Consider the following 12,395-nt stretch of genomic DNA (forward strand, 5'->3'; position numbering starts at 1 on the left):
CTGACGCTTCCTCTTCTCTCTCACATAAATTCATGGAGAAGGAGGCATTCAAACATAGACTGCTATTTCCCAGATGGGAACCCCCGTCTGAGTCGTTGGGTCCACCATTTGTAGTTACAAAGGAACAGCGAGGAGGAGTGCACAATTCTGAACCTTCTAAAGGTGGAAGATATGTATTTTTTTATGACTGGAGGATGTTTGGATTATGAAGATCACTCAACAACAGCAATGTGATGAACAACAAATAAATAGCACTTTAAAAATCCCACATTTTCACACGATTCTTATCCTCTCAGATGTTATAAGGGTTTAGTGCTCCATTTTTATGTATAAAGAAATAGTAAAAATTGCTTTAAAATACATGTGCAAAATGACTTAAGCACTCTAGATCAGTGTTTTGGCTGAAATTTATAACACGCTTCGGGGTCACTACTAACCCTTTGTATTTAGTTTGTCTTTGAGACATCTTTTTATAAGTACATTTGAAAAGCTTGCTCATTTCAGTCATTGTAGCTACAAAAAAAAATCCTGAGTTATTTTTTGGCAACTGAAGTGCTGCTAAGACAGATTTTAATAATATAACGTGGTATTTTAGAAGACTGGATTGTATAGCCAATAGGGTGCATGGGTTGACAAAAGGTATTGTTTTAATAAGAAAGTGACTGTATTTGCCAATTGCCCTTGTGCTCTTTGCTATTTTGAATCACATGAGGCTCCAGGGAAGAGAGACCATCCCTCCCCACTCCATGAATCCTGATTCATCCATAGGATTTCTTTGCAATGGGGATCAGTTTAATATGAAGTTGCAATTTATAGACACATGGGTTGTACACTTCTATGTTTTATTTGATCAGGACTTAGACTGGCTAGTGTTTTGTCAACGTGACACAAGCTAGAATCATTTAAGGAGAGGAAACCTTACTTGAGAAAATGTCTCTACTGTACTGGCCTGTAAGCAAGCCTGTGGGCCTGTGGGACTTTTTTTTTTTTTTTTTTTTTTTTTTTTGATTACTGACTGATATGGGAGAACCAGCCAATTGTGGGTAGTTGTCATCCCTGGGAAGGTGGTTCTGAGTTATATAAGGAAGACAGCTAACAAGCAGCATCCCTCCATGGTCCCTGTTTAGGCTTCTACCTCTAGGTTCATGCTCTAAAAATAAATTAAAAATTCTCTAAGTCAATCAAAGATCTGCAGTGGAGTGTCACTAGCTATATCAACAACACTCCAAGAAATGACATGTTTCTTTTGTGTGTATGCTTTGTTTTATTGTGTTGTCTTTGGTTTTTTGGTTGCTTTAACTTGTTTTGATTTTTGTTTTATGATTTAGAGAGAGAGAATGAGAATGGAGTTGGGGGAGGGGAAATAACTGTATATAAATATTTTTAAAATAAAAAGAACATTTAAAATGTTTTATTTAGATTGAACTGGAAATCATGGGTCAGTTATTATAGCTCTAATGAGAGAAGAAATAAATGGTAGTTGAAGCTTATCAGAGTTGCAACATTACATTCAAAACACACCATCAGCACTGGGACAGAGTGACTTCAAAGACTAAGGTACACTTGGATGCTTAAAGTGGATATGAACATGGCCAATACATACATACATACTTTATGTATATATACATATATACATAAAGTGCGAACTTAGATCTTAAAAAAATGAGCACTTATTCAAAATAATATAGTATCAAATTAAGCAATAAGCAGTTAACCCCCCATATTACATCTAGGAATGAAAAACATCAAAGTGCGCATCTGCACACACAGTAGAGTAGAAATATGCTCTGTGTTGATATTTGCTTTTGCTGTTTTATGAGTCGGTAGAATAAATTAGTCACTGAAGGACTTTTTGGGTGAGGCACTAATTACTGACATTGCAAAGAACAGTCTTGGTGGCTTGTTTTTAAAGTGACAGAGTGTGGTTTCCGTCCTTGTATTGTTTTTTTTTTTTTTTTTTTTTTTCTGTTATAATCCTTTGAAGGGCTGGATTCATGGAAAGATAATGTGTGGATTTGGTTTTGTCGTGGAATACTTTGGTTTCTCCATCTATGGTAATTGAGAGTTTGGCTGGGTATAGCAGCCTGGGCTGGAATCTGTGTTCTCTTAGTGTCTGTATAACATCTGTCCAGGCTCTTCTGGCTTTCATAGTCTCTGGTGAAAAATCTGGTGTAATTCTAATAGGCTTGCCTTTATATGTTACTTGACCTTTTCCCCTTACTGCTTTTAGTGTTCTATCTTTTTTTTTTTTAATGTAAGCAATGGTCCTGCCACTCTTTATTTCTCATAATACAGTTTTCAAAAGAAGAAGAATTATACACTTTAAATTCTGATCACAAGTTCTTTTTACATTTGAACCAAAGAATGAATGTTAGTACTTCAAAAAAAAATACCTTCAATGTGTAAGCATAAAAATTATCATATGAGAAACATTCAAAAACTAGAGTAGGCTCACTTCGAAATGGAGCACACCTAGTCCCCAGTGACAGCAGGAACAGACATTACCAGAGTCAGGGGTTCTTAGGAGCTCCAACTCTTTACCACTGATCCACAATCAACCCGTTTTCTACCAACAGTATAGGAGAACTTAGTTTTAAAATAACAGCATCATCTTCCCCCCTGGTCCAGTTGTTTCATTAGGCAGTATTTACAAAAGCACATGAAAGTTTCTTACTGATGATCAACAACTTTGAGTACTGGTTTTTACTTTTTAAAGCAATGAATTAAATTCTTTTTTTTTTTTTTAAAGAAGATAAACGCACAGTGAAATTATATCTTCGTCTCATTTTCAAAACAAAGCAATTCAGAATACAAAATAACTCAGGTGGCCAGCACCTAACTTATCCTCTAGGTGGCAAAATTAAAACAAACAAACAAAGAAAAAAGCTGTGGGTCGGATTCCCAGTCTGTTCATTCACTTGAACCTACTACTCAGAACACAGAATCACATGTAACCAACCCCAGGCCAGCCCCAAACTTGCTATGTAGCTGAGGCTGGCCTTAAGCTGCTCCTGATCATTGTGTCTCTACCTCCCAATTGCTGGTATTAGAGGCTTTAGTCACCTTGCCCCATTTAGGCAGTTGTTGGGTTTCTTAATTATTTTTATAATTTTTAAATATTTGTGAGCATGTGCCTGTGTTCCAAGAACAAGTAGAAGCCAGATGAGGGCTGCAGCAGCAAGCTGTCCTACATGGGACTGAGACCTCAATCCTAGTGAGTAGCAAGGACCCTAACTGCTGACTTATCATGTCCCCCCCATTCTTTTTGTGTGAATTCAGACAAGAGCATGCCACAGTGCATGTGCAGATCTGAAAGGACAAACTTTATGGTTTAGTTAGGGGCGGGGGGGGGGGGTCAGACAGACTTAGGTGCCAGCCTTACTCAAAGGGTATTTTTACCTACTGAGCCATTCCATTTATCCAGAATATGTTTGTTTGTTTTTTGTTGTTTTTTTGGTTTTGGTTTTTTAGTCTCGTCAGTGTTTATTTTCTGTGTACTGGTGTTTTGCCTGCGTATGTCTTGTGTGAGGGGTGTCAGATTCCCTGGAACTGGAGTTACTGGCAGGTGTGAGTGGTCATGTGGGTGCTGCAAATTGAACCCGGGTTCTCTGGAAGAGCAGCCAGTACTCTTAGGTGTTGAGCCATTGCTTCAGCCCCCAGTAGGTTTCTAAACTTACTCATGACTTTCATATTGCCCTAAGTTAACCTAGATTGACTGACAGGGCAGTAGTTACCAATAATCAGAACTGTACTGTATTTTATGGGCTGATGATCACTTCTTAATACAACTTATTTCATATATTGTATCATTCACCCAGACTGGAGGCAGAGAGGTTGCAAAAGTCTGTCACTTGTTAGCAGCCATGAAGAGCGACTTTGAAGTCAGTAGGGAAAGCAAGGATGTGGTCCAGCACTGGCCTTATCAACCACAGTTCCTGGGTCTGACACAACACCTAAGTTAATCCAGGGAATGCAAGGGCTGCCCGGAAGCCCTGTCCCTCCCCAGTGTTATATATAGTAACCTTGTCCTGAGGAGAAAACAGTAGCAATATCAAAGCAGTTACGGATAATTCACTAGGAAAACTTTAGAAGCCAGTGCCCACATCTAAGTCCCAGGGCGAGGAGGTAGAAGCAGGGAGATCACTTGAAGTTCCAGGCCAGTCTGCTTTACACACTGAGTTCCAGACCAGCCAGGCATACATATGAGAACCTGTCTCAAAAAGAGGGAAGAAATCATGGCACCATGATTATGACAATGTTGATGTGCAACAGATGATGCTTATAAACAATTACAATATAAGCTGTATTGTGCTTATGTGTGTGTGTGAGGAGGGAGTACACATTATGCTTGCACTTGTGGGAGTTAGTTCTCCTTCACGAATGTGGTCACAGGGATCAAACTCTGACTCTCAGGTTTGGCAGGAAGTGCCTTTACCTACTGAGCCATTTTGCCAGCCCTTTCCAAAAGGTATCTTTAAGTCAAATAACACTTCACCCTCAGGAGTTGATGTCTCTAGTCTTTGTTACTTTTTCTTAATTCCAAGATGGAAATCCTAGTAAGTGACCTGAATGTAACATTAAAGAATCACATGTGAAAAGTGACAGCAATAATAAATGCACATTACTTGAAGAACTGGAGGATAAAAGGGAGAGGGTAGAGCATAAAAACGTTGGCACCATCCAACTGTTTTTGAAAATAGGGAATTGCAGGCATGGCAACACATACCTGTGCCCTTACACACAGGAGGCTGAAGCAAGAGGGTCTCTAGTCACCAGTCATCCTGGACTACCATGGCTACCCTGCCTGGCCATTTTTATCTTTACAACAAGCATAGAGCTGTTTCCTGGCTCTCTCCTTCAAACAATGGCAGCCTCAATAGCAGACACTGACCTTAGAGGTTTTTTTCTGGAATGAAAAAGGGGGCAGGTTGAGACAAAGTCCTGTGTAGCCTAGGCTGTCTTTGACCTTGCATTGTAGCTGAGGGAGACTTTGAACAACCGATCCTCTTTGCAGGCATAACTCTTAGAGAGTTGCTGATCTCTGGTTCATAGCAGGAAACAAATTCAACATGGAAGACCTTGCTGTAAGAGACAGCAAGGAGAGTAACAGAGTGTTAAGAACTCAGCCAACCTTCAAGGAATGGAAAGAGAATTGAAGCTGAACCTCAATAAAGTGACACTTGTAATGGATGGAAGTATGTTCATACATGACTGAATACATGAGTTCATAATGCTTTTGTTCAGCTTTGAAACAGGGTCTTACCCTATAGCCCAGGCAGGTCTGCAACTAACTATGTAGTCCAGGCTGGCTTTGAACTAGAATCCTGCTCAGCCTCCTAGGCATACAGGCATAACCATCCATTAACAATGTTTCTTATAACATGTTAAGCTATGCATTTTGTATCTGGCTTTTAGTACATGTACTTCATTTTATACTTTTTTAAGATGTTAAAATGAAAAAACAAAGCTCGGGATTTCCCAATGTGAAAACTACCATAAATATCCACAGAGGGGTCCTAGAAATCACCTACATTATAAAATACTTCCAAGTAATAAGCTAAGAATATTTGAAAAATCTTCTATCAAAAAAAATTTTTTTTTTTTGGTTTTTTGAGACAGGGTTTCTCTGTATAGCCCTGACTGTCCTGGAACTCACTTTGTAGACCAGGCTGGCCTCAAACTCAGAAATCCACCTGCCTCTGCCTCCCGAGTGCTGGGATTAAAGGCGTGCACCACCACACCCAGCTTAAATTTTTTTTTTTATGGTCTTATTAGCCAACTCATTAGCCACGGTTGGCCTCGCACTCCTGCCCCTTCTATACTCACCTCCTGAATTACAGGCGTGCTCCTCCATGCCTGGCTAAGAATACACTTCAAACGCAGAAGTTGTTGCAGTATTATATTATGTACTATAATTTGACTAAATTGGATTTTGGTGACTTCATATTCTTCCCTTTCCTCCTTTCTCATAAGATTATTCACGTTCCTTATTGGAGATTAGAGCATGAGAATTTGAATACATTTCAGATTTCCTTTAATGTCCATATTTTGTTCCTTTCTCCGTCTTTTAGCATAGAACAGAGATTGGCTTTCTCGCCTAACCATGATGACAGTTGGGAATATGTAGCGTTATACACACATCACTAATGGACACAGGAAGCTGCTCCATCACATAGCCAGCCTGTGTCGTGTCTCTTCCATCTGTTAATGGCTGAGAGGCTGTGTCTTGTGGTTAAATGTCTAATAGACTCAAGAATGTAAGGGCAGATCCAAGCCAGAATGAACACGGTTCTTGAATGCAACATAACAAAGACAAGCAGGTAATACTGTAGTATATGTTTCTCCATCAAACATCGACAATCCCCTTCCAGTCCTTCAAGCAGCATCTTAAATGGTATGAGTGAATGGTCCCCTTCCTAGTCATAAAATTATGTGGTGTTTGACTGATTCACATATTCAAGAAGTGAGCGGTCTAGCACTCTGCGAATAATGGCTTACTCAATTATATCAAAATCTATGAAATCATCATAAAACAAAGTGTGACTGACTTGCAAATGTCTAATTAAACTGCCATTGAAGGTACTTGGGCTTACATCAGGTCGTGAATGGCAAAGCGGACAGAACACGGGCCTCCTTTCTGATCTGTGGTGGATAATGCAATGATCCAGCAAGCAGTCTTCATCCAGTTCCCGCTGACAAAATGGACATACACATCTTGCTGTGGTGTCGCCAAGTTCTTGCAGCGGGCCATATTTATCGATGTACTTCTCACAGGTCCTTATGTGCGCCCTCATGTCACTGAGGCAAACCAGAGTCCTGCACTCAGCACAGTTCTGGTATTCTGACTTCATCCTCTTGGCTATGTCAGTTGTGGGCACTCCCTCTGAAGGAAGGTATGCCCGGCAGTATGGACATGTCCATTTATTATTGTTCTTTATACTGGTCGCAATGCAAGATCGGCAGAACCATCTCCATTATGGACGAAGAAGTGGACAGAGGCATTTGACAGTGAGGGGAAGAGTAAAAGGTGGCCATGTTGGCCACCACCTTAAATCTCAGTCCTCTGCAGCAGGGCAGAGGGGTCTCTGAGCCGAAGGCTGCTGGTTTGCATCCCCAGCTCCAAGATGATCAGTCTAGTATTCTATCTTTATTTAGTTCATTTGTTGTTCTGATTATTATGTGTCGGGAGGAATTTCTTTTCTGGTCCAGTCTATTTGGAGTTCTGTAGGCTTCTTGTATGTTCATGGGCATCTCTTTCTTTAGGTTTGGGAAGTTTTCTTCTATAATTTTGTTGAAGATATTTGCAGGTCCTTTGAGTTGAAACTCTTCATTCTCATCTACTCCTATTATCTGTAGGTTTGGTCTTCTCATTGTGTCCTGGATTTCCTGGATGTTTTGAGTTAGGATCCTTTTGCATTTTGTATTTTCTTTGATTGTTGTGCCGATGTTCTCTATGGAATCTTCTGCACCTGAGATTCTCTCTTCCATCTCTAGTATTCTGTTGCTGATGCTCGCATCTATGGTTCCAGATTTCTTTCCTAGGGTTTCTATCTCCAGCATTGCCTCACTTTGGGTTTTCTTTATTGTGTCTATTTCCCTTTTTAGGTCTTGCATGGTTTTATTCAATTCCATCACCTGTTTGGTTGTGTTTTCCTGCAATTCTTTAAGGGATTTTTGTGCTTCCTCTTTAATGTCTTTTACCTATTTAGCAGTGTTCTCCTATATTTCTTTAAGTGAGTTATTAAGGTTCTTCTTGATGTCCTCTACCATCATCATGAGATATGCTTTTAAATCCGGGTCTAGGGGACTAATATCCAATATATATAAAGAACTCAAGAAGGTGGGCTCCAGAAAATCAAATAACACCATTAAAAAATGGGGCCCAGAGCTGAACAAAGAATTCTTACCTGAGGAATACCGAATGGCAGAGAAGCACCTGAAAAAATGTTCAACATCCTTAATCATCAGAGAAATGCAAATCAAAACAACCCTGAGATTCCATCTCACACCAGTCAGAATGGCTAAGATCAAAAATTCAGGTGACAGCAGATGCTGGCGAGGATGTGGAGAAAGAAGAACACTCCTCCATTGTTGGTGGGATTGCAAGCTTGTACAACCACTCTGGAAATCAGTCTGGCGGTTCCTCAGAAAATTGGACATAGTAATACCAAGGGATCCCACAATACCTCTCCTGGGCATATATCCAGAAGATGCCCCAACCGGTAAGAAGGACACATGCTTCACTATGTTCATAGCAGCCTTATTTATAATAGCCAGAAGCTGGAAAGAACCCAGATGCCCCTCAACAGAGGAATGGATACAGAAAATGTGGTACATCTACACAATGGAGTACTACTCAACTATTAAAAAGAAGGAATTTATGAAATTCCTAGGCAAATGGATGGACCTGGAGGGCATCATCCTGAGTGAGGTAACTCAATCACAAAGGAACTCACACAATATGTACTCACTGATAAGTGGATATTAGCCCAGAAACTTAGAATACCCAAGATATAAGATACAATTTGCTAAAAGCATGAAACTGAAGAAGAACGAAGACCAAAGTGTGGATACTTTGCCCCTTCCTGGAATTGGGAACAAAACACCCATGGAAGGAGTTACAGAGACAATGTTTGGAGCTGTGATGAAAGGATGGACCATTTAGAGACTGCCATATCCGGGGATCCATCCCATAATCAGCTTCCAAACGCTGACACCATTGCACACACTAGCAAGATTTTGCTGAAAGGACCCAGATATAGCTCTCTCTTGTGAGACTATGCCGGGGCCTAGCAAACACAGAAGTGGATGCTCACAGTCAGCTATTGGATGGATCACAGGGCCCCCAATGGAGGAGCTAGAGAAAGTACTCAAGGAGCTAAAGGGATCTGCAACCCTATAGGTGGAACAACATTATGAACTAACCAGTACTCCTGAGCTCTTGACTCTAGCTGTATATGTATCAAAAGATAGCCTTCAAGAACTTAACCCTGCATGCCATGTCTTTTTGATACTCCATCTTAAAGAATAATGCTAAAGATTATGGATGGTAATCATGATTAGACAACATCTTAATCTGTGCAAACAAACAGTTGTCTCATTGTCCATATGAGTTGTTTCAGGACTCCCTCTCCTATGGTTCTCCTTCTCTGGAAGATGAGGTAACCTTCCCATTCCATTGTCTTCAAATAGAAATGTGGTCCAATACTCACGGTCCACAAAGAAAGGAAATTAGTAAAGTGAAAACAAGCCCAACAGACTAGATTCTTGACCAATAGACTCAACACCAAAATAAACCACTGGAAAGATAAGAGTACACAAGACTATTTGATATTCCCCTCACCCTGTAACTCTCACCCTGCAGTCTTCTAGGACTGAGGATGAAGGTGTTTTGACAATTGCTTTAGCTTCTGTATTTTGTTTTGCTCCTTGAGATTCAATTTTCTTTATTACAACTTTTGTAGAATTTTTATTTTATTGTGTTAATTTTTTTACCCTTCATACATTAATTTTCTTTACACATTTTATTTCATTACTGGGCAATCTTTTTGACATTGCTTCCTATTTTTCCCTGGTGCTTCCCCCTTCCCTTTCTACTGTAATCTTAGTAATATTTTGATTTTTGTCATATTAGTTTTATTTTTATTAAAGAGGTCTTTTGCTTTCATTTTTATTACCTCTTACATTTATCTAATTTTATTTTTGAAGTAATTAAAATATGGGAAAGATTTTTCTTCCATTTTTATTTTTAGTTGTTGCTTGCTCTATTTTCTTTCCTCTCTTAAAAGTAGAGAAAGTACCCAAGGAACTAAAGGGATCTGCAACCTTATAGGTGGAACAACATTATGAACTAACCAGTACCTCGGAACTCTTGACTCTAGCTGCATAGGTATCAAAAGATGGCCTAGTTGGCCATCACTGGAAAGAGAGGCCCATTGGACTTGCAAACTTTATATACCCCAGTACAGGGGAACACCAGGGCCAAAAATTGGGAGTGGGTGGGTAGGGGAGTGGGGGGAAGGGTATGGGGGACTTTTGGGATAGCATTGGAAATGTAAATGAGGAAAATACCTAATAAAAATATATATAAAAAAAGCATACCTATAAGCTCTAGAACAAAAAGGACCAAATACACCCAAGAGCAGTAGACTTCAAGAAATAATTAAATTAAGGGCTGAAAACAACAAAATAGAAACAAAGAGAACAATACAAAGAATCAATGAAACCAAGAGTTGTTTCTTTGAGAAAAATCAACAAGATAGATAAACCCGTATCCAAACTATCTAAAAGGTAGAGAGAAAGAGTATCCAAATTAAAATCAGAAACAAAAGGGGGACACAACAGACACCGAAAATCTAAAGGAAATGGATAATTTTCTTTGCATATACCACCTACTAAAATTAAATCAAGATCAGATAATCAAAATAGACCTGTAACCCCAAAGGAAATAGAAACAGTTATTAAAATAATCCCATCTAGGGCCAGATGTTTTTAGTGAAGAATTCTACTATACTATCAAAGTAGAAATAATGTCAACCCTCCTCAAAATTTTCTGCAAAATAGAAGCAGAAGGAACATTGTCAAAATTATTTTATGAAGCCACAGTAGCCCTGATAGCCAATTCACATTTTGTTGAATAATAATTCAACAAAAAAGAGAATTACAGACTAATTTCCCTCATGAACATAGATATAAAAATACTCACTAAAATACTCATAAACTGGAGGAAGCCTAGGCCAGAGGCTTTGCTGCTTGTCTAGTGTCTGTGCAGCTTCTCTAGAGCAATAAGACAAGAAGAGACAACTTAGAAAAAAGTCAAAGAATTGCTATTTACAGATGCTATGATAGTATACATAAGCCACCCCCAAATTCTACTAGGAAACTCTACTCTTACAGCAGATAAACACCTTCAGTGAAGTGGCTGCATATGAGATTAACTAAAAAAAAAAAATTAATAGCCCTCCTATAGTCAAATGACAAACTCAATGAAAAAGAAACCAGGAAAATAGCAACTTTTATCATAGTCACAAATAATAGAAACTATCTTGGGATAACTCTAACCAAGCAAATAAAAGACTTGTATGATAAAAACGTCAAGTCTTTGAAGAAAGAAATCGAAGAAGATATCATAAGATAAAAAGATGCTCATGGATCCATAGGATTGATATAGTAAAAATGACCATCCTACCAAAATTAATCTACAGATTCAATGAGATCCCCATCAAAATTCCAATAAAATTCTTTATAGACCTTGAATGAATAACATTCAACTTCATATGGAAAAACAAAAAACTACACGATATCTAAAACAATCCTAAAGAATAAAAGAACTTCCATATTGTAGATTATTATCCCCACTCTTATTTCAATCTGTGCAACAGAGCAATAGCAATTAAAAACTACATGATATTGGCGTAAAAACAGACATGTGATCAATGGAATTGAATAAAAAAAATCAAACATAAATTCATACACCTATGGGCACATAGGTTTTTGTTTTTGTTTGTTTGTTTTTTTTAATAAAGAAACCAGAAATATACACTGGCAATACGATAGTGTGTTCAACAAATGGTGTTACTCCAACTGGATGCCTACATATAGAAGAATACAAATAGATCCATATTTATTACCCTGTAGAAAATTCAAGTCCAAGTGGATCAAAGTCCTCAACATAAAACTAGACACACTGAACCTGATAGAAGAGAAAGTAGGGAATAGCCTTGAACACGTTTGGACAAGAGACAATTTTCTGATCAGCACCCATAGTGTGGGGACTAAGATCAACAATTAATAAATGGTACCTCATGAAATTTAAGAGCTTCTGTAAGGCAAAATACACTGTCAATGTGACAAAATCGTAAACTACAGAGTGGGAGAAGATTTCTACCAACTCCACATCATTCATATATGTGTGTGTGTGTGTGTGTGTGTGTGTGTGCATTCAAAATAAATATTGAACTCAAGAAAGTAGACATCATTCAAACCAAATAATCCAATTATAAAATGGGGTGCAGCTAGGTGGTGGTTTAGCCCACCTTTAATCCTAACACTCAAGAGGAAGATGCAGATGTATCTTTGTGAGTTTGAGGCTAGCTAGGTTTGCAGAGTAAGTTCCAGGACATCCAGGATTATACAGAGAAACCCTGTCTTGAAAAAACAAACATACAAACAAACACTGCAAAAGAACAAAAGAAAACAAACCAACCAACCAACAAAACAAACAAACAAACAAACAAAATCCAAACCCAAGCCTCCAACCTCCAAACTAATATATAAACCAAACCAAACCAAAAACTCAAATTAATCTAAACAGGATATTTCAAAAAAGGAATCTCAAATGGCTGAGAAATACTTAAAAGAAATGTTCAACATCCTTAGCCATTAATTCAGATCAA

The 12,395-nt window shown here is 38.5% G+C and overlaps 1 pseudogene; it reads right to left on the reverse strand.

Moving 5' to 3' along the window:
* Positions 1-5,564: 5,564 nt before the first annotated feature.
* On the reverse strand, positions 5,565-7,109 carry Gm2996 (predicted gene 2996; annotated as a pseudogene).

The sequence above is a fragment of the Mus musculus genome, chromosome 7, assembly GCF_000001635.26.
Source record: "Mus musculus strain C57BL/6J chromosome 7, GRCm38.p6 C57BL/6J".
Classification (NCBI taxonomy): domain Eukaryota; kingdom Metazoa; phylum Chordata; class Mammalia; order Rodentia; family Muridae; genus Mus; species Mus musculus.